Here is a 5,000-nt window from a genome sequence, read left to right on the forward strand (position 1 = left end):
GATTTTTTATAGTATTTTTTTCATTATGCCCGCCAATTTCAAAACATGTCAGTTTCCGTAGTGTAGTGGTTATCACGTTCGCCTCACACGCGAAAGGTCCCCAGTTCGAAACTGGGCGGAAACATGTTTGACTTTGCAATAACATTATTTGGACTTGGAAAACCACTGCAGTCCTTCTTGGTGGACAGGACAGGAAGGCCGACCATCTCTTTCTCGCATTGGGTCTCATGCAGAAATTAATTTTTGTGGCAGTTCCACAACTCACCAAGAGCCAGTCATTCTCCTTTCACGTAAAATGTCCAACTTTGCAGGAAAAAAAGAAACATTAACTGCCTGACACAGGCTGATGGCTGGTTTCTCAGCCCTGGAAGGAGCTGGAGAGGTGAAACAACCGTGGAAGAGCGTCTTTGGGGTCCCAGAGACCCCGCTGGAGGTCCTCTAAAATTCATGAGAACCGGGCCGAGGACCGGGACTTCCAGCCGACAGAGTCCGAGAAAGGAGCACCGTTTCGGGACACTTTTTCGTCGATCACCGGTCCTCGGCTGGAAGTCCCGACCCGAGCGATTTAGCGGTCAAAACTCGGGCTGAACCACGCCGTTCTACCCTCCAGAATATTCTAAACTGTCTCATGGTGGTCTCGGACTCGTATCTCAAACCGTGAGCGAGTGCCACATGGCATCTTCAGACATGGGAGTTTGGTGGGCTGCGACCGGAAGAAATTACTAATTACACGTCCGAAAAGGTTCTTCCAGAAAGTGGTTTATAGCCCGTTTTAGAGCATTTGGAACACAATGAAATAGGTTTGTAAGAAAGTATAAAAAACGTGTTATTGGCTATATCTGGTGAACCAGCCGAGAATCGCGCGGCTTCATCCCGTCGCGCTGAGGCGGCGGAGAGCCAGCGGAAAGGTGGTAAACTCCTGTTGCAGCATTGGGTATCTCAAAGTTATTGCACCATTCCTTTGGATTGGTGCAATAACTTTGTCAGCTGTAATCATGAATTTCTTTGGACTTTGATTTGACCTGCAGTATCCATCTTGCTGTCAAGAATTATATCAGAGATTTTTTATAGTATTTTTTTCATTATGCCCGCCAATTTCAAAGCATGTCAGTTTCCGTAGTGTAGTGGTTATCACGTTCGCCTCACACGCGAAAGGTCCCCAGTTCGAAACTGGGCGGAAACATGTTTGACTTTGCAATAACATTATTTGGACTTGGAAAACCACTGCAGTCCTTCTTGGTGGACAGGACAGGAAGGCCGACCATCTCTTTCTCGCATTGGGTCTCATGCAGAAATTAATTTTTGTGGCAGTTCCACAACTCACCAAGAGCCAGTCATTCTCCTTTCACGTAAAATGTCCAACTTTGCAGGAAAAAAAGAAACATTAACTGCCTGACACAGGCCGATGGCTGGTTTCTCAGCCCTGGAAGGAGCTGGAGAGGTGAAACAACCGTGGAAGAGCGTCTTTGGGGTCCCAGAGACCCCGCTGGAGGTCCTCTAAAATTCATGAGAACCGGGCCGAGGACCGGGACTTCCAGCCGACAGAGTCCGAGAAAGGCGCACCGTTTCGGGACACTTTTTCGTCGATCACCGGTCCTCGGCTGGAAGTCCCGACCCGAGCGATTTAGCGGTCAAAACTCGGGCTGAACCACGCCGTTCTACCCTCCAGAATATTCTAAACTGTCTCATGGTGGTCTCGGACTCGTATCTCAAACCGTGAGCGAGTGCCACATGGCATCTTCAGACATGGGAGTTTGGTGGGCTGCGACCGGAAGAAATTACTAATTACACGTCCGAAAAGGTTCTTCCAGAAAGTGGTTTATAGCCCGTTTTAGAGCATTTGGAACACAATGAAATAGGTTTGTAAGAAAGTATAAAAAACGTGTTATTGGCTATATCTGGTGAACCAGCCGAGAATCGCGCGGCTTCATCCCGTCGCGCTGAGGCGGCGGAGAGCCAGCGGAAAGGTGGTAAACTCCTGTTGCAGCATTGGGTATCTCAAAGTTATTGCACCAATTCTTTGGATTGGTGCAATAACTTTGTCAGCTGTAATCATGAATTTCTTTGGACTTTGATTTGACCTGCAGTATCCATCTTGCTGTCAAGAATTATATCAGAGATTTTTTATAGTATTTTTTTCATTATGCCCGCCTATTTCAAAGCATGTCAGTTTCCGTAGTGTAGTGGTTATCACGTTCGCCTCACACGCGAAAGGTCCCCAGTTCGAAACTGGGCGGAAACATGTTTGACTTTGCAATAACATTATTTGGACTTGGAAAACCACTGCAGTCCTTCTTGGTGGACAGGACAGGAAGGCCGACCATCTCTTTCTCGCATTGGGTCTCATGCAGAAATGAATTTTTGTGGCAGTTCCACAACTCACCAAGAGCCAGTCATTCTCCTTTCACGTAAAATGTCCAACTTTGCAGGAAAAAAAGAAACATTAACTGCCTGACAAAGGCTGATGGCTGGTTTCTCAGCCCTGGAAGGAGCTGGAGAGGTGAAACAACCGTGGAAGAGCGTCTTTGGGGTCCCAGAGACCCCGCTGGAGGTCCTCTAAAATTCATGAGAACCGGGCCGAGGACCGGGACTTCCAGCCGACAGAGTCCGAGAAAGGCGCACCGTTTCGGGACACTTTTTCGTCGATCACCGGTCCTCGGCTGGAAGTCCCGACCCGAGCGATTTAGCGGTCAAAACTCGGGCTGAACCACGCCGTTCTACCCTCCAGAATATTCTAAACTGTCTCATGGTGGTCTCGGACTCGTATCTCAAACCGTGAGCGAGTGCCACATGGCATCTTCAGACATGGGAGTTTGGTGGGCTGCGACCGGAAGAAATTACTAATTACACGTCCGAAAAGGTTCTTCCAGAAAGTGGTTTATAGCCCGTTTTAGAGCATTTGGAACACAATGAAATAGGTTTGTAAGAAAGAATAAAAAACTTGTTATTGGCTATATCTGGTGAACCAGCCGAGAATCGCGCGGCTTCATCCCGTCGCGCTGAGGCGGCGGAGAGCCAGCGGAAAGGTGGTAAACTCCTGTTGCAGCATTGGGTATCTCAAAGTTATTGCACCATTCCTTTGGATTGGTGCAATAACTTTGTCAGCTGTAATCATGAATTTCTTTGGACTTTGATTTGACCTGCAGTATCCATCTTGCTGTCAAGAATTATATCAGAGATTTTTTATAGTATTTTTTTCATTATGCCCGCCAATTTCAAAGCATGTCAGTTTCCGTAGTGTAGTGGTTATCACGTTCGCCTCACACGCGAAAGGTCCCCAGTTCGAAACTGGGCGGAAACATGTTTGACTTTGCAATAACATTATTTGGACTTGGAAAACCACAGCAGTCCTTCTTGGTGGACAGGAAGGCCGACCATCTCTTTCTCGCATTGGGTCTCATGCAGAAATGAATTTTTGTGGCAGTTCCACAACTCACCAAGAGCCAGTCATTCTCCTTTCACGTAAAATGTCCAACTTTGCAGGAAAAAAAGAAACATTAACTGCCTGACACAGGCCGATGGCTGGTTTCTCAGCCCTGGAAGGAGCTGGAGAGGTGAAACAACCGTGGAAGAGCGTCTTTGGGGTCCCAGAGACCCCGCTGGAGGTCCTCTAAAATTCATGAGAACCGGGCCGAGGACCGGGACTTCCAGCCGACAGAGTCCGAGAAAGGCGCACCGTTTCGGGACACTTTTTCGTCGATCACCGGTCCTCGGCTGGAAGTCCCGACCCGAGCGATTTAGCGGTCAAAACTCGGGCTGAACCACGCCGTTCTACCCTCCAGAATATTCTAAACTGTCTCATGGTGGTCTCGGACTCGTATCTCAAACCGTGAGCGAGTGCCACATGGCATCTTCAGACATGGGAGTTTGGTGGGCTGCGACCGGAAGAAATTACTAATTACACGTCCGAAAAGGTTCTTCCAGAAAGTGGTTTATAGCCCGTTTTAGAGCATTTGGAACACAATGAAATAGGTTTGTAAGAAAGAATAAAAAACGTGTTATTGGCTATATCTGGTGAACCAGCCGAGAATCGCGCGGCTTCATCCCGTCGCGCTGAGGCGGCGGAGAGCCAGCGGAAAGGTGGTAAACTCCTGTTGCAGCATTGGGTATCTCAAAGTTATTGCACCATTCCTTTGGATTGGTGCAATAACTTTGTCAGCTGTAATCATGAATTTCTTTGGACTTTGATTTGACCTGCAGTATCCATCTTGCTGTCAAGAATTATATCAGAGATTTTTTATAGTATTTTTTTCATTATGCCCGCCAATTTCAAAGCATGTCAGTTTCCGTAGTGTAGTGGTTATCACGTTCACCTCACACGCGAAAGGTCCCCAGTTCGAAACTGGGCGGAAACATGTTTGACTTTGCAATAACATTATTTGGACTTGGAAAACCACTGCAGTCCTTCTTGGTGGACAGGACAGGAAGGCCGACCATCTCTTTCTCGCATTGGGTCTCATGCAGAAATTAATTTTTGTGGCAGTTCCACAACTCACCAAGAGCCAGTCATTCTCCTTTCACGTAAAATGTCCAACTTTGCAGGAAAAAAAGAAACATTAACTGCCTGACACAGGCCGATGGCTGGTTTCTCAGCCCTGGAAGGAGCTGGAGAGGTGAAACAACCGTGGAAGAGCGTCTTTGGGGTCCCAGAGACCCCGCTGGAGGTCCTCTAAAATTCATGAGAACCGGGCCGAGGACCGGGACTTCCAGCCGACAGAGTCCGAGAAAGGCGCACCGTTTCGGGACACTTTTTCGTCGATCACCGGTCCTCGGCTGGAAGTCCCGACCCGAGCGATTTAGCGGTCAAAACTCGGGCTGAACCACGCCGTTCTACCCTCCAGAATATTCTAAACTGTCTCATGGTGGTCTCGGACTCGTATCTCAAACCGTGAGCGAGTGCCACATGGCATCTTCAGACATGGGAGTTTGGTGGGCTGCGACCGGAAGAAATTACTAATTACACGTCCGAAAAGGTTCTTCCAGAAAGTGGTTTATAGCCC

General features: G+C 48.1%; 5 non-coding genes across 5 annotated transcripts; all 5 read left to right on the plus strand.

Annotated features, from left to right (window-relative positions):
• The first annotated feature begins 51 nt into the window (after nucleotides 1-51).
• Nucleotides 52-124, plus strand: trnav-cac (transfer RNA valine (anticodon CAC)). Its single transcript has one exon. It is a non-coding gene; the product is annotated as a tRNA-Val (tRNA).
• A 986-nt stretch (nucleotides 125-1,110) lies between these two features.
• Nucleotides 1,111-1,183, plus strand: trnav-cac (transfer RNA valine (anticodon CAC)). Its single transcript has one exon. It is a non-coding gene; the product is annotated as a tRNA-Val (tRNA).
• A 986-nt stretch (nucleotides 1,184-2,169) lies between these two features.
• trnav-cac (transfer RNA valine (anticodon CAC)) lies at nucleotides 2,170-2,242 on the plus strand. Its single transcript has one exon. It is a non-coding gene; the product is annotated as a tRNA-Val (tRNA).
• Nucleotides 2,243-3,228: 986 nt separating this feature from the next.
• trnav-cac (transfer RNA valine (anticodon CAC)) lies at nucleotides 3,229-3,301 on the plus strand. Its single transcript has one exon. It is a non-coding gene; the product is annotated as a tRNA-Val (tRNA).
• Nucleotides 3,302-4,282: 981 nt separating this feature from the next.
• Nucleotides 4,283-4,355, plus strand: trnav-cac (transfer RNA valine (anticodon CAC)). Its single transcript has one exon. It is a non-coding gene; the product is annotated as a tRNA-Val (tRNA).
• Nucleotides 4,356-5,000: the final 645 nt, after the last annotated feature.

Source organism: Cololabis saira, unplaced genomic scaffold (genome assembly GCF_033807715.1).
Source record: "Cololabis saira isolate AMF1-May2022 unplaced genomic scaffold, fColSai1.1 scf531, whole genome shotgun sequence".
In the NCBI taxonomy this organism is placed as follows: Eukaryota; Metazoa; Chordata; class Actinopteri; order Beloniformes; family Belonidae; genus Cololabis; species Cololabis saira.